Consider the following 24,653-nt stretch of genomic DNA (forward strand, 5'->3'; position numbering starts at 1 on the left):
TTAAATATAGTGGGCATTGCTTAACCAAAAAGGCTTAGCAAGTCAAATGAAGAGACCTGGTGGGCCAAATATTGCTCATGGGTAGGGCTGGGTGATAACTGGTTTTCAAGAGAGCCAGTGTGGTGTAGTGGTTAAGAGCAGCGGCCTCGTAATCTGGTGAACCGGGTTCGCTTCCCTGCTCCTCCACATGCAGCTGCTGGGTGACCTTGGGCCAGTCACACCTCTCTGAAGTCTCTCAGCCCCACTCACCTCACACAGTGTTTGTTGTGGGGGAGGAAGGGAAAGGAGATTGTTAGCTTCTTTGAGACTCCTTAGAGTAGTGATAAAGCGGGATATCAAATCCAAACTCTTCTTCTTCTTCAATATCACGATATATCACTAGCTAAACATCGCTATATAGCAATATATCACAATATCTGAAATAAGGAAGGAACTACGCAGAGGCAAACAGGATAATGTTGTGGCAACTGCTACTACTTAAAGGTCTAAAATGGATACATGATGATGATATTATCAATCACCTCATGGTCACTTTCTGCAGCAGGCAAGTCAAAATGCATCCAAATGAGACTTTTGGGTTTGGGCTTGGCTACCAAATGGTGGTATTCAGGACAATCCAAAGGATGGTGATGAGTCATAGTGAATACAAATCACATGGGATTGCCAGACTGCCAGCAAACCTGCTAGGCGGCAGAAGTGGCAGCAGCATGGTGGGGGCAGGATCAACCACGGCGGGGAAGCGGGGCAGAAGCAGCGGCAGCCTGGCAACAGTGGCACAATAATCAGCAACCTGCAAAGCCTCATGATGGTAGTGGGTGGCAGCAGCAGAAACGGTGGCAGCCTGCAAGGCCTTGTCGTCATGGCAGCAGTGCTGGCCTGCAAGGCCTCACTAAGGCATGCTGCCACAGCTTCTGCCACTGCTTCCCACTACAGCCAGGAGGACTTGCAGGCCACCGCCACTTCTTGCCAACATGGTGAGGCCTCACAAGCCCCACTGCTTGTGTCGCCACAAGGCCTCATGGGCTGCCACTACTATTGCCATCTCCTGTTGCCACAGGCTGCTGCCGTTACTGCCACCACGTTTCGTTGCTGCCACAAGGCCTTGCAGGCTGGCGCTACTGCTGCCACCTGCTCTCACCGCCACGAAGCATTGCAGGGTGCAGTTATTGCCATCACTCCCTGTTACCGCTACAAGGGCCTTGCAGGCTGCTACCATCTCCTATCGCTACTGCGAGGCCTCGCAGTCCACTACCACTACCATCACTCCGTCGCTGCCGTGAGCCCTTGCAGATTGTTGCCATTGCCGCCATGAGGCTTCACAGGCCACTGTCGCTACTGCTGCCACCTCCTATCACTGCTGTGACATTGTGGTAGGTTGCAATGTTTAACTGGTGGTTAACACTGCAGTTTAGCTGGTGACATTGTGATGTTTAGCTGCCGGTAACATTGCAATGTTTAGCTGGTGCGTTATCACGATGTGTAGCTGGTGAGTTATCGCGATCTTGAAAACCAAGTATCGCTTAGCCCTTACACACATTGTCATTCGTGATATATTGCCAGCTCAAATATTTTGAATCAATTATCATGATGCAAACTTCAAACCGGTTTTGGACGATATATCAATAAATTGCCCAGCCCTACCATGGGTCAGAGGTTCCCCACCCTGATATTGAAGAAGGGGGTGTTTTTGTAGCCAATGTGGTGTCCTCTAAGATGTTGTTGGACTCCAACTCCCATCAACCCCAGCCAGCCTAGCCAAAGGTCAGAGATGATGAGTGTTGGAGTCTGGCAACATCTGGAGGTATCATGTTATCAGTCCCTTGAAGGCTTCCACCTTTAAAATGATGCAACCCAACCGCTATACACATCCTACTGATCAGTCAATCAATAAGGTGTGTCATTCAACAGCTCTGACCAAAACGGAAAGAAGAGGCACAGGAAGTTCAGCAAGGAGGCCTCTCAACAGTGATAGGTCAGAGGAAGTCAGGTGTTCCTACCTGACTTCGATAAATGCTTCCAGGGTAGAAATTCTTGATTTGACACTTCTTGCTGGCTACATACACCTCCCCTGTAACTTATCACACAACACACACACACCCCTCTATGCCATTCTCCCTCTCTAATAACTTTACTGGAGTGCAAATGCCTGAAAACTTCAGGCATTACTTTCTCCCAAAAAAACTCATCTTAGTACCAGAACATTGCCTCTAAAAGGCAGGGAAAGAAGGGTGGGAAGAGACTTCTTGAACAAAATGCAGCATAGTGGAGTCAATGTGCGTTTTGAGATGATGGACTTGATGGGCCATTAACCTGATCCTGTATTTTACAGGCTTTTGAGTAAGAGAGAGAAAGAAAAAGAGCAAACAGGAACACAAATCTCCAAAATGAACTAAACTGAAAAAGAAGCTAGTTAAGTTTAAATGCAGAGTTGTTAACAGAAGCAAATGGGGGTGGGGTGGGGGACAGTGGAAAGCAACATATGTAAAGAAAAGGAATGTGTGTAACACTTTGTATCCAAATACCAAAATGCAAATCAGAAGTCTCCCCAGAGAGCTCTTTTCAGCGAGAGAATAATAACATAGTAATAATAAGCACTTATATATGCTTTACATTTTCAAAGCACGGCACAAACAGCTTCAAATGGGAAACATAAGGATTCATAATGCTCAAACTAATTCATATACTGAATTGCATTCTCTCTACAAAGTCAGTACAACAGCCTTCAAAATTAGATTCCCCCACCTCACATATCAACACAAACGTAAGTGGGAAAATTAACACACACATATAACATTTTGCCTTGAAGCCAACATGGTTTAAAAGGCCCCTTTGAACATAAGCAATTCAAATACAGCTTCATGAGGAACAAACTATTATTTTGTTCCTTAAAAAAATTAAAATATGCAGATTTTAGCCCTCAAAATCTTAATAAGTAGGCAGTTTTTTGAAGAAGAAGAAGAAAAAACCCATTGGTGAATGCATGTTTTCTGTTTCTCTGGAAAGGAGCAGTGGACCATTTAAATAGAAGCCCCTGAAAAGCAGCTAATCAAATAAAACATCCAAATAAGTAAATTAAGCAAATAAAAGCTGTTATGTGGGAAGAAAAATATACCACTTAATACAACAGTCTCGCGCTGCATAAAGCAAAAAGGGCGTCCAAAGGCAGCGGAAACTTCAGAGTCCAATATACAAGACATAGTATCATTATTAGGCAGCTTTATCCTTCCTAAGTATGAGGGAAGTCACTTTAAAATCGTAGAACAAAAGAAGCTGAAAGATCAGGCAAGTGTCACCTCAGGCAATGGCAAGACCTGGGGCTAGCCAGCCAGCCCACACAACAGCCTGTGCTGCCTTGAGAGACAACCACTTGCAATGGCTGCCAGCAGCCCAGTCTTGGCCGCCATGTTTTCCAACAACACTGAATATTTGTAGGAATGTACATAGCAGCATGGCGTGCTCTGGTCCATGGGGTCACGAAGAGTCGGACACAACTAAACGACTAAACAACATAGCAGCATAAGATAACATGGTAGCCGGAGCTGGCTGCTGAAACACAGAGGTGAAAGAACATCAGCAACAGGATGGATGAGGGGAGGTCAGCTGGAGATGGTTGGTAGGGCCCTGTTGCTGAAATGGGGTCAAGCAGGTCAGCCATGCCCTATTGCAGGGGCAGCCAACAAGGCGTCCTACAGAAGCTTTGGACTACAATTCCCTACCTACAATCATCAGGAAGTTGTACAGTGGTACCTCAGGTTAAGTACTTAATTCGTTCCGGAGCTCCGTTCTTAACCTGAAACTGTTCTTAACCTGAAGCACCACTTTAGCTAATGGGGCCTCCTGCTGCTGCCGTGCTGCCACCGCACGATTTCTGTTCTCATCCTGAAGCAAAGTTCTTAACCTGAGGTACTATTTCTGGGTTAGCAGAGTCTGTAACCTGAAGCGTATGTAATCTGAAGCGTATGTAACCCGAGGTACCACTGTAGTCTGAAATGTTTGAAGGCTACCACATTGGCTACCCCTGCCTTGCTGAAACCGAAGCCCCCTGCCCCGCACTACTTTTAAAAAAGCATAGTGCTATTTTACGGAAGGATTTGTACATTTACTCAATCTTACTTTCGAAAATCAACTATTTTATCGAAATCTGACTAAATGTGCATGTTTTCATGAGGATAGATACTCTGCGCAGAGCCATACCGTACACTAAAAGGTTATTTGATGCACATTTAAAAGTCACACCTCTTCCCCCAAAGAATCCTGGGAACTGTAGTTCCCCCTTGCAGAGATACAATTACTAGCGCTCTTAAACAGTTCCCAGGATTCTTTGGGGGAAGGGATGTGCTTTAAATGGCTCTGCCCTCTGTGTCTACCATCGGAGAACGGCTGTTTCCCCCTGCCTTGCTCTACACTCCACCCTTCACCCTACGAGTTTTCATAATGGAGTTGCTTTCGGAATTATTCTCTGGCCTTTGGGTTTGAGGAATGAAAGACTGAAGGGGATTGTGTGATACTAATGTCAGTTTGGTGAATATTTTTTGGATGCGATTCTTCTGGATATCTTTACCTGACCTATCTCCATTTGTCAGCTTTATCCTCTGCTAAAAATGTTGATGTCTGTTAAACAGATTGATAATTGTTGGGTGTTTCTGAGCGTTACATTGCAATGATATTGTAACTTTCATCACGTAACATTATTGCACTGCTGTGTTTAAACTTTTTTTAAAAAAACAACAACACAATCTGCTTTGAGCACAGATTTAGTTGTGGAAAATGCGATGTATAAATAAGTTGATTACGACTAGGTACAGAGTGCTCCAAGACTCTATTCAGCAGGTCAATTATCTGTGGTTCTTGCAACTTTTTCCATTGACAGCACCCTTTCCCCGGCCTGCTGCCCTGTGGATTAACCATGCCGGCTGGAGCTGTAATCCAAAACATCTGAAGGGCACCAGGTTGGGGAAGCCTTATTTAAGCCCCAACTATTAATTGTTGGAACTAACACTTCTTTGTTGTTGGGGACTATATCATCAAAGTTCCCAAGAAGCAACCTTAGTTGGACTAACAGTGAAAAGGAACAGAAAGAAATAAGAAAATGAATCATGGCAAGTAGCATAGGGGTTTCTTAAAAGATAGCATATCCTTTTGAGACTCTATTGTGCTGGGAGGGGAAAAATTTTCACCTGTACTATTTTACTCAATTGCAATTTGTATAACAGAAAATTTATATGGAAACTATTTTTGTGGACAGTGAAATAAATTGTTGTGGATCACAATGCAAAACTGTATTTTATTTTATTTTTTAAAAAAGGGTTTTTAAAAAAAAAAACCAGCAACCCAAACCCATGTTATTTAAAACAAAAATAAGACAAAATGTTGGATATTACTGAAAAGCACCCTTGCAGATACACCCAGGTAGATGTCAAAACCAACAGCATTGCTACTGAAACAAACTATGCACAAGCCTGATAAGCAAAAACATATTGCAACGCTCATCCCCACCCTTCAGCCTTACGCCCCCCCCCACCCCAAATAAAACAAAAGCTAGATTGTACAAGTGGAATTGATTCAGGGCAATTGCAAATTGCCACATGGAGTCAATACTTAGTCAACTGAATATTTTTTCAAAAAAATTTTAAACAGAACTTCTTTGTATTTGTCAATCAAAGTTATTGCTAATGTCACTTTGCATGCGATGAGACAGACAGGAAAATTGGTATCCATTAAAACCTCTTTGCTGCAGCACGAAGCAAGAACATCAAACCAGCTCACGTGCAAAAAATAAAATAAGGAGCTCACACAAGGCAGAAACTTTGGAAATCCATGAACTTCAAATCACGGCTCTTCATTTCACTGGCATTTATTTCACTTGACATATTTCTATGCCACCTTTGCACCAACACACTCTTGGTCACCCATCATTCAAAACGAATGGCTTAGGGGATCGTGGAATATGATAGAAAAAGACCAGGAGTGGAAAAGAGGGAAATAAGCTAAGTCAGAGAGCATGGACGTTGCTGGAGGCAGTTCCAGAAGGGCAGATGGCGGCTGGTGGGGACCTTGCCATCTCACCTACCCATCTGACAAAGCTGGGCAAAATGGTCAGAGAGGCATGACAGTTCTGGGAGGAGAACATTACCTGCAGTTGGCCCTCTCAGTGTCCATTCTTAAGTCAGTATCAAACCATTACTCAGAGCAAGGGTTAGGTGTGAATTCTAGGTAAGACCTCACTAAGGCTTATGTTAAAACCAAAAGTTTGGTTAGCTGAAGTTAGGCTTAAGAAGGAGAGTTCACCTTCAGGGGAGGGCAGAGGGAGAAGAGATGAAGCCCTTCATTTTATTCCATGGTCCATTCTCAATTGTTTGACCGTAGTTAAGCAACTGGGAATGCTACACCAAAGGGCAAACTTTATGTCTACAGTGGTACCTCAGGTTAAGAACTTAATTCGTTCTGGAGGTCTGCTCTTAACATGAAACTGTTCTTAACCTGAAGCACCACTTTAGCTAATGGGGCCTCCCGCTGCCACCGCGCCGCCGGAACACGATTTCTGTTCGCATCCTGAAGCAAAGTTCTTAATTTCTGGGTTAGCAGAGTCTGTAACCTGAAGCGTATGTAACCTGAAGCGTATGTAACCCGAGGTACCACTGTATATAGCTGCATCTAACTGCATAATCTTTGCACATATACTGGGAAGTCCAAATTATTTCCAAGGGGCTTATTCCTAATTATTTCTAAACTTATAATTTAGAGTTAATTGTAAGGATAGTCTGATCCCTTATACTTCACTTCAGTCACCGAGATCCTCATATGGGGCACTTCTGGATGTTCCCCATGCTCTTGAGGTTCAGTTGGCCTTCACGAAGGACCAGATCTTGAGTGTGACAGGCCCTGCCTTGTAGAACTCCCTGCCAGTAGAGTCTCAGCAGGAATGGTCTCTGCCTTCTTTCAGGCATCTTCTAAAAACGCTACTGTTTTGACAGGCCTTCACTATAGGAATTATTCTTTTTAACCAACCAATATCTACTGATGTTTTATTGATGCTTCAATTTTGTTTTATGGAGATCTATAGAATAATGTTGTTGTGTTTTTAGTAAATTATGAAAAGCGTGGCTCATAAATATTTAAATAAAATAAATAATAAATAACTTCCAGCCATAATGTGATGCTAGCCCTGGGAGAGTCCAGCATCATCCCTGACCACTGGCCATAGTGGCTGGAGCTGATGGGAGCTGGAAACCAACAAAAATTGTAACAAAGACTTCCCTATAGACAAAAAACAGTGGCTGCAAAGAGAAGGGGGGGAATGTCCTAAATGGGGACGTGTGTGGAAGAATCCAAAGAGAAAGGGGACACCCCTGCACAAATGCCAATAGCTCCCCCCTTCTCAAGTCTCCATTAAGAATCATGGCTTATGATGATCTGCAACCCTTTTATGGAAAGAATATGTTAATATATTGAATATTCCCACAGGAACAACCAATTTTTCAGATTCAATCCATCCTCCCTTTCAAATGCTATTATTTGAAAACCCATTAAACAGATTAATTTCATCCAGGATGCTTGCAGAATACCTCCAATTTTATTTTGTATTTTTCATCAAGACTTCTCTCCGACTTTTTACTACGTGAAGAAATGTTCATAGTAGCCCCAGACTGAATACACTATAGCCTTTCAAATGAAATTAGCCACAAATAAATCAAAGCAAGTTACATCTGAAGTATGTCATTGTAATTTGACTCCCGTATTTAACTATCAGCCTAATTTCCTTCTAATGCACAGCCATCAGTCTACGAATTAAGACTTATAGCATGAAGATCACGCAGGACTGTCATAATTCTGCTCGTAATTATCTCCAACATGATCCTAGCAGGCAAAATTACATTCACGAAACTGACGTATCACAAATTCACAATAGGCCACAATGTAAGCCTTCAACAAGATCAGTAAACACACAAGGAAGACTTGGGGGGTGGGGGTGGAGTGTGCTAGCTCCACCCCATCATGATAACTCCGCCCCCACTGGCATTCCGGTCACCTTCCAACACAAAAAGGCTCCCCAAACATTTTAGAATCCAGATTCTAGAATACATGGATAACCTCAAAGAGTACAAAGGGCACCTTGCTTGAGGTCGTCCTCCACAGATCAGAATGCAACTGGAAGAAGAAATGGGTAATGCTGATTGAATGTAGCTTTGTATGTTCCTTATCATGTGAAAACGACTAGTCCAGTGTCATTCAATCTACTTCTTACTGGTGAAAACCTTCTGGTCAAATCTTAATTGTTTGAGCTCAAATAATTTTTTATTTTATTTAGGATGGCAAAAAAATATATCTTTAAAACCAATCAATACGATAAAATGCTGTGGAGATCAAAAATCTCATGCACCTCTGACATTACACAGTGGTTTACACAGCAGGAACATAAGAAATAATAATTATGATTATGATTATTAGAATGAAAAATAACCCAACCGCTATTCTTCTGCTTATTCTTCAAAGAGGGAAAGCAAGCATAAAATGCAGGAATGGAATGAAAGGAAGGTCTCAAAAGGTGCACATAAGACCACTTATTGCCTCATGTGTTTCAAAAGTTACAACTGTTTCCCTGAATCAGAGTCATTCTGGATTTTCTAACACCCCAACAAATATTAAAAGGCCTTCTGTAGCCCTTAAAAGTCTCTTCCCTTTTCATTCCTATGCTTGGACTCAGGTGAACATCACTATGATGTATTGGAATCAAATGGTAATGGAAGTAATTCATCCATTATCCCCACACATCCTCAACCACCCTAAAGTAGGTAGGGCTGTGGATGTAACTGGCCTAAAAATTAGAAGCTCTCTTGGTAATCTGCCACATGCCTGTCTTACAAATCCTAAAATTAGTGTCAACTCTTTGGCACTCCTCCCTTAGCCGATCTAAGGCTTTTGGGTTGCAAGAAAGTAATTGACCAAGCAACTTGCTGCCCTGAACTGATTCTGACTAACAAAAACAGTGAGAAGTGCTTAATAGGTATCACCATCATCAGTTTATTTATATCCTGCCCCTTGTCATAAAGCCCAGGCTGTGTTACAGCACTGTAATTCAGGCAACACTTAATGAAAAACAGAAATGAAATAAAATAAAGACTTCATTAAAAAAAAAAAAAAACTACAGTTCAATTGTCCCTCCTACATACCAGCCAGTGTCTCCAACAATACTCAGCACTCTTGGGATCCTGATGGAAAAGGAATAGTTTTTAGCTGGTACCAAAGGATAGATGATGTCTCATGGGGTAGTGGTTAGGGTGCTAGTAGCACAAGGCAATTTTATTTATTTGTAATATGTGTTACCTGCTTCTCCACTGTAAAATAATCCTGAAGTGGAGTACAGCGCCAATTTAAAACATAATATATTTCAGCCTGTCAAGCCAAGATATGCATGAGCCTTGTCTCCACCCATAAATCCCCTTCTTTCTTCCCTTTCCAACACAATTGGTTAATTAATCCAGGAGATCTCCATCATTTTCAGTGGCATCCAACCCAAGTAATGATTGTTACCAGGTTTGGATCAAACCAGGACCGTAAACTGGTTTCAGACCCTGGTTTGTTTCCAGCTCTGGTAACCATGGTTCAGATGCAACATAAAACTATGATTAAACTCAGAAAGTCTTTGACAGAGGTACGAAAGAGAAGGGAGAACATAAGGGGCAGAGCAAGGAGAGAGTACATAAGCAAAAGGTTTGTGCGTATCTTGACTCATGCTTACCAAGATGAGACAGCTGGGGCTGGGGCATTGTTTAGGGGGCTGTGTTGGGTGTTGCCATTGCTGTTATTGATATTACTTTTTCCTGTATCTATATTTTTAGATCTTGTTACGATTTATGTGGAAATGGTTCAGTTTTTTGTGTACTTTTTGATGTGTTCCTACTTATTGTTTATGACTACTTTTGTTACGTTTGTAATCATGTATATCTTTTCAAGTTGTAAGCTGCCTTGAGCATGGTTTTAACTATGGAAAGGGTGCATACAAATAAAACGGTGATAAGGATGCGCTGTGTCCAAAACAGGCCATAGTGTGCTTCGTCAAGGTGTTAATGTAGCATTTCTGTATTTTAAATGGAGCTGGTGGGTGTATCAAATGATGTTATGTCAGAGTAGCACACCCACCAGCTTTGGTGCTCATCTACCTCCTATCCACAAAGTTATAATTTTGATACACAATCAAAATACGTGCATGCCTTCCCAGGCGATTCTTGACACCACTGGATGACCCATCCTATCGTACCCCAAGAGGGTGAAAATTAGTTAAGTACCCCAACAACATCCTGCAGCCCTCCAATGCTAGTCACACCGTAAGTATACTTTTTTTGGTCTTTTCCCCCCTCTTTGCTTTCTCCAAGTTGCAATTCTGCCTACTGTTCTATTCCGGTAGCATTAGGCCTTTTTTATTGTTTGTACAGCTCTTGAAAGCAACTGTAAAGCATTTGCTATTTCGCCTGTCACTAACGCCAACTGATCCCTTTGAAATGGAAAATCTAAGAGCAAGCGGGTTAGTCAATGCCTGCCTGCCGCAGAATCCAGCCAGCCCAACCACCATTCAGAAGCCTAGAGGCAGGTAATTCAGTTCAACATGAAACTGGCGAACAACAGTATGTTTTATTTAATTAGGATCAACAGAAGAGATAAACCTCACAGCAGGGTGAGTAATGACAACATTTCAAAAATAATTCATTCCCAGGTACCAAAAGGGCAAATTTCAATTACATATTTTTAAAGGGCTCTAAAAGTTGACTTAACACATCCAAGGGGAAGGGAGGGGGAATACATTACTATTTAGACAGACAGACAGACAGACAGACAGACAGACAGACAGACAGACAGACAGATGGACACAACGGATGATTAATTGGGGACATTTTCAGAAGCCTCAAATGTTGTTCTACTCTTTTGCTTTTCATATGAACCCCAAAATTGTGTTTTCTACACAAAATATGACAAATAAAATAAGGAAAAGCAGCCTCAGACTGATCACTCTCTAGCAAAAAGGTGGGCTCAGTTTACAATGGCTCCCTATGCGATCTATGAACAGGGTCTAACCCAGGATACAATGGAGGAGTTTCTGTTTCCTCCATAGAACCACAGTACTCTGTTGACCAAACACATGAGATACAGGTTTCCATTCATGACAGGTTATGGAGGCCCTTAGCAAGGTACCTTCTGGTTGGCCACCACAAACACCCTTGGATTTACCTGGCAGCATCAGTGAGCAACATAATATAGTCTACATAATATCAATCTGATGTATTGTGGACAATTAAAATTGGGCCTCGCCCATCATATGTAAGCACAACCTGCTAAGTCATGTACGGATGTAGGGCAGCTCCAAAGCCACAGTGCCATGCAAGTATCTAGTGTCACAGATTAAGGACCCGTATAGTCACTCCAGAATCAAAAAGTCTCTCAGCAACTGAGGACAACCCACCACCAAAACAAATGAGAAATCTGAGGACATTTCAAACCACAACCCCTGGCCGATCTTGAGCCATGCACTGAAGATAACCGATGAGGCAACTGGGAAGATATGTTCCATTTATCTTTAGATAAGGCAGCAGTGGGCTTGAAAAAGCAAAGCTTACCTCTGTGTTGCCAGGAAAACTTAAGAGGAGGACAGGTGGGCTGCCTGAGCCCTCTTGCTACCCAGCACCCCGTTAACAGTGGGAGGAAGTGAAAGAGACATGTCCTCTTGTGTGCTGTAAACTGAGGGGTGGCCAATGTGGTTCCCTCTGGATGTTGATGGACTACAGCTTTCATAATCCCTGGCCAGCACGTGCTGCAGTTCTGCAGCAGGAAGGCGCTACTTTGCTACCACTGCTGTAAATCACCACACACACTGATGGCACTATATAATACAATAAATAAATAAATAAATATTTAAAAGGAACCAGATAGGAAGGATTTTTGCAGGAAGCCTTGGACCACTGCTATCAAAGAACAGTAATACTGGGATAGACAAAACCAACCATCTAGCTTTGTATGTTCAAGTTCAAGGACTTTTGTCTTAAGAGATCATATATAAAAATGCCTTTGGGAAGATTGGTTCAACAGGGCTGATGCATGTCTGGGCTACATGCAATGCATACCTGCATCCCATGGATAAAACTAAAAATGGATTACACACATTGATGGCAGAGTCTTGTAATTCCCTCCCTTATCCCCCATTCATTCCTGTTCTTCAAATGATTTAAGGGATGAGTCTTCTTTGAGTTTTGCAAGACAAAAGTTCCCTCCCATTCCTTATCTAGCTGGACGTTGGCAAAATGGAAGTTCTGTTGTGCAGGTCACTGCCTTGTACAGTGGAAATAAATGTCTCTAGCCTACTATCAGCTATTCTCACCAGCAAACATCCAAGGGGAAAGCTATGCAGTCTTATGGTGACTGCACAGCACTGTGGTGGGTGTGTAGGAAGCTCACCCTCTTCCATCCTCAAAGGGATAAGAGCCCTTGGGGGCTAAAAGTCAGAAAAAGAACCAAGATTGCAGCCAGCACAGGATATCACTGAGCCAACTGCTTACACTGCTCAGATTCCCTTTCCTCAGTTGAAGCAGGAAATGCCAGAGGTGCCAGAGGTATGTATTCACCCCCTAAGAGGAATTATTTACAAAGCTTAATTGTGCCAGTTCAAGCATGTATTAAAGACATATCTCTGCAAAGCAGAAGGAAGTAGTACCTGCTTGTCAACAAAGAGTTCGGAAGAGCAATCTTTTACCTAGCTATTTTTAATCCATTAGGAAATCCATGCTTAGTAAGCATTATGATGCAGAGAGTATGATGGGTTGGACGCAGATCTGTGAAGCAGGAATTTTAAGGGTTCTTGTTCAGAAGAGCCCTTTCAAGGTATCCGAAAATGCTGCTAACAAATTGTGTAGGAGAGAAGAGAGGGAAGTTCTGCCCACCCAGACTTAGGTACATTCAGTATAATATAGGAAAGGGGAGCTTGTAGCCTTCCAGATGTTACTGGACTCCAAATCCCATCAGCCCCGGGCAGCATAGTCAGGAATGATGGGAGGTGCGGTCCAACAACGTATGGAAAGCTACAGGTTCCTATCCCTGCTATAACGGCTGTTAAGGACTCCTATGCATGCAGATGGAGAAGTAGGAGCCCTCTACAGATGCTGTAATAAAAGCACACAAGTCAGGAGACAAAGATGACAACATCTACACACACCTTTATTCCCTATGTTTTAAAGCGTGCTGAAGTGCCACACACATTTTCAGCACCCATGTTTTGAATGCTTGTAAAGGGTATTGAAAGTTTAACCAAGCTGAGATTTATTTTCAAAGGTAATAGTGCCACCAACCATTCTCTCTACAAACTGAAATTATCTTCATTTTATAGACCAAGCTGGAGATGCCAATTAGATGTTACCGCTGCACCCCTCACCCCGCCTAAAGAAAAGAAAAAGCTTCAAGCCCAATGTGCTTCGCTTGAGCTTTTAGGCGCTTGCTTCGTAAACAGGTTACGCTCTCACATTGCAGCAGTTGTGTATTTCAGTGTTGCAAAGAAGTCCACATGAATTGCTGCTGTAATCATTTTTAGCCTACACTCCTAAGTTAATCATAAGGACATAAGACGAGCCCCACTGAATCAAAAGGTCCGTATAATCCAGAATCCCCACAGTGGCAAAACAGATATCTCTGGGAAGCCCACAACCAGGGTATGAAGACTCTCTCCCTTGCTTCTGCTCTCCAGCAAGTGAGATTTCAATATATACCGTGGTACCTCCAGTTGCAGACGGAATCCGTTCTGGAGCTCGTCGGATCCTGAGGTTTCAACAACCAGAGGTACTGCTTCTGCGCATGCGAAACCTGGAAAAATACTTCCAGGTTTGCCGCATACATATGCCGAAGGATACGTAACTGGTGGTGAACGTAAGTAGAGGTGCCACTGTACAGCCTCTAAACCTGGATGCTCCATATAGCCATCCTGACAAGTTACCACTGAAAGACCTCTTCTGTCTATGCTAGTGCCCATTTCCACATTCATGTGGCAGGGAATTCCATCAATCATTATTATTCATTAATTTCATTTATAAATCACTTCCCATGAGGCAACCTGAAGCTTTTACAATACAGTGGTACCTCAGTTTACAAACTTAATCCATTCTGGAAGTCCGTTCTTAAACCGAAACCGTTCTTAAACCGAGATGTGCTTTCCCTAATGAGGTCTCCCACTGCAAGTGCCCTTCCACCGTTCAGATTCCGTTCTTAGACCGAGGTAAAATTCGCAAACCGGGATACTACTTCCGGTTTGGGGGAGTTCATAAACCAAATCGTTCATAAACAGGACTGTTCTTAAACCAAGGTACCACTGTACAAGCTACTTGTGAGTTGTGTAACAAAGCACTGCCTTGTATCCCCTGCCTCACAATTTCATCAGATGACCCAAATTCTAGAAAGATGATATAGGAAAGAAATTTATCTCTATCCATTTTCCCCCACACCATGCAAAATAATGTAAATCTCTATGAAAACCACCCTTAGTCATTTTGCCCCCTAAACTAAAAAGTTGATCCTTTTCCTTATTGGGAAGGTGCTCCAATAATTTATGATGCACAGATAACCCAAAAGCAAAGAACCATATTGCAAGAGCTGCTTCAGCTGACTGCCTGGAAAAGGATTCTTGTTCACTATTGAGCCAATCAGGCAAACAGGTCTTTGCAAACCTGTAGCCCAAGTGAAAACAATTCCTTCCAGACTCTGTGTTCAACCTTCCTTGTGATGGATGAACAGGGACACAACTGGGTAGATGGATGGGTAGAATATTTTTGTTGAGTTTTGCCTTTGTGTGCATTGGCAAGGATGGAAAAACAAACCATTTTCAAACGTGTATGTATATTAACTCTAAGAATTAGTGCACAATTGAATGATGCAGTTTTCATTCGCCCGGGAGTTTTCATTTCACTTACAGGATAATTAAACTTATATTCCATCCATCAAACAGGCAAGACCAAACCCTTCATTAGCCCAGTATCAACTGAGCTTGCGAACACGGTACATCCACAAAGCCTCCCTTTTTTATACCCAATTGAGAAGATGGCTCGAACATCTGTTTTCACTTCAAGACATTAATTTTCAATTATTGAAGAGAAACAAAATAAATCCTGACAAATTACTGGTAACTGTGGAATCTTTTGTCTATTAGTTTAGAACTGTAATTTAGAAATCCCACAATTAACATTCCCAATGAGGGATTGTTCCGCTGGATACTTGTTATTTAAGGCAATTTGGTAATGAATGATGTTCTATCTGCTTCCCTGATTATATACAAATGTTTTAGAGGGAGGGGCAGGGGAGGGATGATGAATCCACTGCATCTTAGCTAACCATCTACTCCCTTCCTTTTTTGTTTTGCCACCAAAAGAAGCAAGAAAGAAAATTAGGCACCTTGGTTTATATTTATCATTTAGCTTATTAATTCACACCAACTCCAAAAACTTGTCCTTTAATAACCACTCCTGCTTCTCCCCTCCACCCACACTATTTATCAATTTGGGTCCAACAGGAACCATCTGAGGTAAAATGAAAATTAAAAGCATTTCATACACAAGTGAAGAATTTCAGCCAATAAGATAGTAAGCTATGCAAATGCTTCCCCCCCCCCCTCCGTTCTGGTGCTCCTCAGGGAAACTTCACTGGACTCTCTGTAAGGGAAATAAAAGACAATGGAAGCTACATATCCTTACCCAGCCTATGCACTTCCCATCACAATATGCTGGTTCAGACAACCGCTCCACATCTCCACTGATGTCACATCCAAAACAGTGCCATACTGATTAGAAAATAATCGGTAATTTAATTTAACAGATGCCTGGGAGGTGGAGGGAGAAAAGAGTCCCACCATTTCATTTGCTGAATTCACAACAAGGAGGAACCGAAATGTTTGAACGATCCGTACATGTTTTATTTTTATTTTTCCAAGAAGGATCACGGAAGCCTCAGCGATGACTATACAGTGCAAAAATGTAATTTTCATATCATACTATTCCACTGCCTTCAAAAAATCCCTGGCTATCAGCTGGGAAGGGAAGCAGATAGGGAACGGGGAGTGTTGGAAGAGGGGGGAGAGAATGAAGAAGGGAAAATTATATCTTTAAAACAAGTATGAAAGACATTGTTACTTCCACAGTCAACTCTGTAACTGAGCTCCGACATTGTATAATTGACTTTGCAAGCAGAACAACAGCAATATAACAAAGAAAATGTCAGTGTTTCTACAGCGCTAATCTATACCACTAGGAGGGCCTCCCGCTGTCAGCCAGAGCTGACAATACAATAGCTTTCAAAGGGATATTACCATCACGCTTTCATTCTTGACATCAATCAAGACAAAAAGAAATCCTTTTCACAAGACATTAAAAATCAAACCTCTGTATGAGCAGATAGGTAAAACAACATTCCTTTAAAGGAGAGCATTCATAGTAATCAACTAATTGGAGCCAAGCAAAAGGATGAAGATTTTTTATTATTTACTTTGCATATAATGAAGTAGGGATCCTCCTAGGTTGCTTGGTTTGGTGGCAGGGGATGTGTGCATGTGTGCGTGTTCTTTTGTTTTTGACTGACACAAATGAGGTAGGTAAGTTACGAATCAGAAGTTTCTATCAGCATATTTTGCCAAGCAAAAGCAAAAAAAAAAAAAAAGGTGACAGCAATTCTCCAACTTCAAGCAAGGTAACAAATATAAGCTTAATTAGTGCATCCTCTTTTTTTTAACTGCAAAACAATTTGATCACCGACTAACACATTTATCAAAAAAATATCATCACAACCTGACATCAATTTGCAGAGCTGTCAAAGTTACCCACCAATGTGCATGTCAGGTTTGAAATCTGGTTGCTTAACGCAGCGATGTATGACTCTCCCCAACCGTACACATGAACATTTTTGAAATTACATGTAACACGAAACAGAATGGACTCTCTAATTTATCTGTTCTATAATAGCCTAAAATAACCTGGGACATAAATTTAGTAAAAGCCATTGGGTAGTCAGATCAAAGTTTCTCATCATAAAATTGGAAAAAAACACAAATTTAGCAAATATGCTTTTTCTATGCAGAGTGCCTTCCACCTAAAAGAGTCTGATACATTTTGAGATCACCATGCATCCTATGGTAAGCACCCAGAATCAGTTTCAAATGATGTCAGCTATATCCTGTTCATTTAATAGGCAAATTGCTAATATCATACCTTTGTTTACCATCTGGATTCTTTTTTTAAAAAAAAAAAGCTGGCTACAATTAAAAGTGTGTGTGTGTGTGTGTGTCGCAGTTTTGGATCTTCACCATAATGCAAATGCTAAACTGGTCTCTAAATTTGTGTGAACTTTTCACACGATAATTAGGCAGGCTTTAGTCAAAGCTTGAAGTGAGATTACAAAACTATCCTTATACGCCCCTAAACAAAACTAGATTGAATGGAAATAACTCTATCAGCCAACCACAATGCTTGCTTGCATTATATTTATACTATCAATGGATGGTTAACATAATCAACGTATTTAATTATAAGGTTTAAACCCTTTATCAAGGAAATAGTTCTACGACTACCAGTCTAAATGAACGGATACTGATACAGTAATTACTACATGTTTTTTTTTAGTAGACTGAACATACGGGAAGAAAATGGGTTCCTATTCATGAATTTTTACTTAAAGCACAACACCCATTTGGCTGATTAAGTAATTCCACCCCATTTAAAAAAACTAAAGAGGAGCCATGTATTTAAAACTTGCTATTCACACAGATCCATGGCTTTTTATTACCACACGATCTGCATTTTCACCCACAGAATGGTGCATCCTTTTTACCACAGATGTCATCATTTAATCCTTAAACTTTTGACATAGAAATGGGTTCACACTGTCTAAAGAAAAACTGCTAAAGGAGGTGGGTTGAGGGATTACATAAAAGGGGGAGTCCTAATATCCAATTCTGTCATCATGACAGTGATTATATGCTACTGAAAAACTGACAGCCCCCCCAAAAAATATTTCAACTAGGGAAACAAGCCTGTGTGCATTTATTTGAAGAGATCTCTGTAATTTAAACCTATTTTCTGCCTGTCTTAGGTTGAAGGACCTGTGACCTTAGAACTCTTTATTTATTACCTCTCCATCTCAATTATTTCCATGGAAACATGGATTGTGGCAACCTATTAGATTGCTAGCTCCCAAGATCTTAAAATGCACTTGGTGGGTATTTTTTTAACGGGGGGGGGGGGGAGTTCTAGCTACTTGATTGTATAACCTGAATGACAAGCCCTCAAAAAATAATCTATCCTTTTATGTACAAAAATGTAAAGACAGAAGAAGGTTGGTTGAATCAGTATTTCCACTATGAAGTCACGAATTATCCAGTCAACATTAGTCCATGTGTGGATCTCCGATTTGCCTTCTGACCATCCAACACTAAATATTTTTAAAATATGAGAATTCCAAGTTTTAAAATAGACGAAACCTGGAATTTCAATTACCATTTTGGATTGCAAACATTGTCACTTGCTTCAGTTACAGAATAATTGTCCAAATTATGCATACTACAAGGATGAAAACAGAACAAAAGAATAGAGAACTGCTTAAGGGAGGACACCTAACTAAATTTAAAAGGAGCTCATAAAACATGTGTATCACAAGTATTAGAAGATGGCGTGCATCTCTGCCATCCTGGGACGGCTTCCTGGGAAATGGGATTGCTTTGCTACCATCTCAGGATGTATTTCTGAACCCATACTTCTAATGAAATACCCTCAACCTAGCAAGAGTCAAGACCTCCCAAGCCTTGTACTTTCTCCCCCTCAAAGAACAACTTTGGCTTTCAAATATTCCCCCTCCCAATCCACCTGACACTGTTGCAGTTCACTCTTCCCTCCCCCTCCCCATCCTCTCACTCCTTGAGGTTGTTATATTTCTTGTATCAATTACTACTGGGGCTTCTTTTGCAAGAGTTTGTCCTGGATTGCAGAGGTCCATAATACCATACTGTTAAGCTGACATACAGCTGAGAGGTTAAAATATACTATCAATCTGTAAGAGACACCTTCAAACTTCTGTTTCATGTGAAGGTCTCGCTTTTATGATACCTTAAACACAGATTTTATAGCAAGAGTCCTCGGCCTGCAGGAAGAAATACAAAGAACATTTTCCCTGCCATAAATCCTTTAAAAATTTAGGTATTTCTCCTCGACACTAAAACGGGCAGTGTCTACAATTAATAATCATTTAAATTTAGTATGAGGTTTGTAGTCAGTTAGCTGGGAGTGGGGAGAAGAAAATGCAAGAGACTGCCTTTCTTACCCAAGAATACCTCATTTTAAACAGAAAAAAATATTAGGATCAGGACTATCAGAAGTTGCTGGAAAGTTTTTATGAGGAGCCTTTTCTTCATTGTCCCACCAGTTTTCAAATTATGTCAAAGGAACATGGTTTCAATGGTATCCTTCTACGCTGACAATATGTTCAAGAGGGCAAAATGAGGAAAAAGCTTATAGACAAATGTATTTAATCTGGAAAGTGGGGGGAAAGCAAATGGACAATATATATTTTGATCTGGAAAATGATTTTGTAGATGGTGAAAGGGTATTTTATGTAAAGTTTTTATATTATTATGGGTTCAATACAGTGTGGGTTCAATACAGGTTACTTAAAAAAATTACAATAAACTTTATTGGGGGAAAACAGTCACAAATCCAGAGCAGAACATATATTTTTGCATTTTAAAAAATGCATTATTCATTTTTTTAAAAACCTATACCCTTCCTTTTTTGTTTGAAAGAAAATGTCATTTGGCAGCTACCCATGCAATATCCATCATAAAATATATACAGGTTTACTCAACAATGGAGCTTACTCCCCAGTAAGTGTTTAGGATTTCAACCCAACACACTCACCAAATGATAAAGAATGCCGTCCTATACATATGTATTGAGCCCCACTGAGTTCAACAGGACTTTATATGTGTGCTTAGGATTTGAACCAAATGGTCCTGCACACATTTAATTGGGAGTAAGTCCCACTGAACCCAGTAGGGCTTACTTCTGAGTATACATGAATAGGATCAACCTGTAATATATGCATAGGTTTTAAGATTTCTCAGCCAACTGGTTTGCTGTGCCTTTTCAAAGTCTTCAAACAGTACATATCACTTAAAAAAATATTGTTATTATTTATTAAATTTCTATACCGCCCTTCATCTGAAAATCACAGGGAGGTACTTTGGAAGTAACAAGCCACAAGGTGCAAATATAAACATCACTGCCTCTCTAAAATGGACAGATATTCTCAGCAAACACAGGCCATTAAATTTTCACAGTTTGGAATCCCGAGCATCAACTGGCACCTTGTTAGGCCATGCCAAATTTTCCAATTTCATGCTTTTAGGCTGCACTCACAGAGAAGCTTTTTTGATGTGGAGTTGCAGTGTTAAACTGAAACTGGGGGAGGGTAGTGTGAAATATCTCAAGCAAGGGAAGCACCAACTATTCAGCAAGCAAGCTGTTGTACCATGTTCTGTCTTCTGGATCAGTGCAATAATGATCACCAGTCCACCACCTGAAATGGTACCAGTCACCATAACAATTTGCACAACTCTGTAAACCACATGGAGGCATCAGCTATGCACACTCTGACTCTCTCTCTCTCTCTCTCTCTCTCTCTCTCTCTCTCTGTGTGTGTGTGTGTGTGTGTGTGTGTTCTGCCTGGCCACACCTTTTGAGTTCCTTCCATAATACCTATCGCAAACCAACTATGATAGTTTTAGTCATTCAGGGCTCTATTTCTCCTTGTGCCAAACCATTGGCTTGAAGCAAATGACTGAATGATTCACTGACTGATTGACAGACAGACACCGCATCCTTGTGACAGCTTTTATTCCATTCATTTCTAATATTCCCCTGCCAGAATTGGTTATCAAATACGTCTACAATCAAGCTCCTTGCATCTTTTTTTTATTTGTGATGTACGTTACTTGATTATGTTAAGCCTTCAATCCTAAACACACTTACTAGGGAGTAAGCCCCAGTGAACACAGTGAGACTTACCTACAAGCAAATATGTATTGGATTGTACTGTAAGTAACGTGCCATGCCACAACCCAATATCCAATCCCTGTTCACAATACAGTATTCTTCCTCCCCCCCTCCCCTAAACTCACTTCATACATTAAATTGGGATCTGGACATCAAACACTCCTTACTTCTGTAATGGCTACTATCCCCGTTCTATTATTTTCAAGGTAACAGCAGAGAAATTCAAGATTAACACTCCAGTTTTGCTGAGACTGGGATCAACTTTCCCACATCAACAATCAAAATATCTACAAGGTGCTGCTCGATTCAAGATCACACAGGGACAAAAAGGAGCAGTGTGCCACTATCACAAATTGCATATGCATACAACATGTCCCAATTTTACACACATACACAGAGAGAGAGGGAGAGCGACAGAGAGAGAATCTGCTTCTCCTTATCCATCCACTTTTGTCACACAAACTGCAAAGGAGTCTGCTCCCTCTTTCCTCCAGCCCTCACTGTCTGCATTGAGCAATAAGAGCAGCAAGAAAGTGGCACAGTCTAGCAGCCATTACAGAAATAGAGCCACAAATCCTTATACTCCTGAGCGTGAGGCAGGGAGGGGGGAAAGGGAGGAGGAGGAGAAGCCGGGACACCTCTGCTAATGCATCAGTTAAGGCTGTTTGCTAAGGTTTGCACCCATTGCGAAGGGGATAGATCGAAAACAGATCTTTTTTGCAAGGTGCTGTTCATTGTACCAAGTGGTCAAAGACAGGCAGACACACACTTCGCTCCCACTCTGCCAAGGGCACACGAGTCTTTAAAATGGATGGTTGGAGGGGTTGGGGAGAGTGCAAGCACCTTCACACCACATGGAGTAAGTGGCTGAACTCCCTCACCCCACAAACACACATACAGAGCCAGATTGTGGGGATACCCTTTCCCTCTCCCTCATAATCGAACCTCGTTTTGTCTAACCAATTGAAAACCGTTCATTAATACAAGTTTTAAAGCCATTCCTCCTGATTTTATACAAGGAAAAGGATGGAGGATAAGAGAGTGGGGGGGAGGCTTTATGGAAACCAAGACCAGAGGGGGATCAAATCACGTCCCTGTTACAAAACCCCATTAACCTGCCCATGGCAAGGAATAAAATCTTACGGTGGCGGCAACAAGAAGGGAGAAAGAGCAGTTATTTTACTCTCCTGCCCACATAAAAATCATTTCAGCATTAGCTGCCAACAGAATGTCACAAGACTGCCCTTGGGGGCAATGAACCAGGCCTGCTCTGCCTTGGTCTGTGGATTATTATAAGGCTGCTTTTGTTGAAAGAGGATGTGACTTTTGTTTGGTGGTGTTGAGGGGGGGGGCAGAATGGCTTGCAAATTCCACAGAGAAGAGGCAATTTAGAGGTGTGGGCTTTGGAAGGCGGACATGGGTTCAACTTTTCAAGATCAGCAAAAGCTAGAGAACTGTGGGGAGCCAGTGTTTGAGATGGGCCATTGAGCATCATATGAAAAGCCCTGCTGGATCCAACCAAAGGCGTATCTAGTCCTGCTTCCTGTTCTCACCCTGGTCCAGCAGAGTAGTGTTGGAGGCCCACAGGCTGCGCACAAGCATGGCAGTCCACCTGTGACCATCGGCACGTGGTACTACCTCAGATACTGGAGGCAATATATGGCCATCATGACTAGTAGCCATGGATAGGCTTATCCTCCAGGAATTTGCCTGAATGCCTTTTAAAGCTGTCTGAGTTGGTGACCATATATCATGAGGCAGCGAGTTCCATGGTTTAATTACGCACAGTGTGAAGAAGTACTTCCTTTTGTCTGTCATGATTCACCCACCATCCAGCTGCATTGGACGCCTTCAGGTTTTAGAAGTGAGAGGGAGGAAAACCTCACTCTATCCCCTTTCTCCACACCACACATAATTTTACACACCTGGATCATGACACCATCACCCCACACTCACCTAATTCCTTAACTAGAAAGCCTCAAATGTTGCAACCTTTCCTCACTGGGGAGTTCCTTCAGTCCCTTGATCATTCTGGTTGCCCTTTTCAAAATATTTGTTTTGCAAACCCCAAAGTCTACCAAGGTGGGATAAAGGAGGGTTTCTTCTTAGGGGATACATGGGGCATTGTGGAGGAGGAAGCTGAGCAGTTCAAAAAGAGCTAGGAGAATGGTAATCCATAGAACTATGTTGCCTTGGAAAAATTTCACCAAAAGTCTCAGTGAGCTCCTGGCCTTCCAACTCCAGAGTAAACCTGTTTACAACTTGCAGGCTAAGGCTACGTTATGGAAATATTTCCACAGTCTCTGAAAACTGGCTCTGAAGTGAACAGTCAGTGAAACTCTTAACCTCAAAACTATAATACTTACAACTGGAGTTCTCCTGCCAACAGTCATCTGAAACTTGCTAGAACCTAAGTGGTCTACATCGGGCTATACTCCTAAATACTTTGTGCTAGAAAGCTCATCTACCTTTTTGAAAGACCCACCAAAACTTATTAAACTGGTTCGAAGCTGCAGTGCTAAGATCTACTCTGGAGGTACCCATGAAACCCTTTCTGGATTAAGTGGCCCACCTACAGCTACAAACAACTTACTCTGGAGAAAGCCCAATGGGAACTCTGGAGTAAGGGCTTTGCGGATCCACATCTACAAGGCAATTTACCACAAGCCAGGCCTGGTGTTCCTTTTCAAGCCTTGTGGAGGTCTACAGGACAGTTCTGGAGGAAGGAAAGTCAACGGTGGCTCATGGCTGAGCTGTCCACCACACCGATGTCTGTGAGTCTTGTCCCAAAGTGATGCGCTACCCAACCTGTAGAAGCCTATATATAATGTCATTGTGCACTGCCATACAAGGCAGTCCTGAAGCATTAGGCAACTAACCTGGAGTAAAAAGTCTACAGCTTGCAGCCCAGTTTGCCAGGAGGTAAAAATTGCCTACTGTGTCCAAACAAGTCTGAGTCATTCAACTGAATGAATGGTATCCGTCTCCCTCACCCATACGCTAGCATTCCTTATCTCAAATTTTAGCAAGGGTAAGCTCTTTAGGGTAGCAACCTTTCCACAATACTAAACTCATGGTGTAAGCATCTTGCGGCCCACACAAATCTCCAGGAAGAGGTTTGCATGGCAGGCCTACATAAATGCATCTGCTAATTGTAGAGGTAGCTCTTTTTAATTTGTTTAATGGCTTGTGACTTTCACTTGTGGTCTGTCCGCTGATGGGACGCGCGGGAACTCTCAAGTGGAAGTTGCCTTCTACAGAGTCAACCCACCTAGCCCAGAATTGCATCTCCTCTTCAGGATTTCAGGTGGCAAATCTTCCCCAGCGCTACCTGGAGATGTGGGGCGGGGGTTGCACCTGGGACCTTCTACATGCAAGGCATTGGCTCCACTGCTGAACTAAAACTATTTTCAGAAAAAGAGAGGCATTCCTCTCTCCCCCTCACATGCCCCTCTCTTTTTTTGGAGTTCTAAGAGCCAACTCTCTGCCTCTCTCTCTCCGCGATAGAACTTGGAATTGCAACTCAGCACAGATCAAGGGAATCTCCTCCCTCCCTTTCTTCGCTGGTCCTGCAGCCTTGAAACAAAAACTCTCAAT

The 24,653-nt window shown here is 41.9% G+C and overlaps 1 protein-coding gene across 4 annotated transcripts in view; it reads right to left on the reverse strand.

Annotated features, from left to right (window-relative positions):
* ZNF423 (zinc finger protein 423) overlaps positions 1-24,653 on the reverse strand; it is a 305,068-nt gene that overhangs the window by 278,465 nt on the left and 1,950 nt on the right. The window lies entirely within an intron of this gene.

This window comes from Podarcis muralis, chromosome 7, assembly GCF_964188315.1.
Source record: "Podarcis muralis chromosome 7, rPodMur119.hap1.1, whole genome shotgun sequence".
NCBI lineage: Eukaryota > Metazoa > Chordata > Lepidosauria > Squamata > Lacertidae > Podarcis > Podarcis muralis.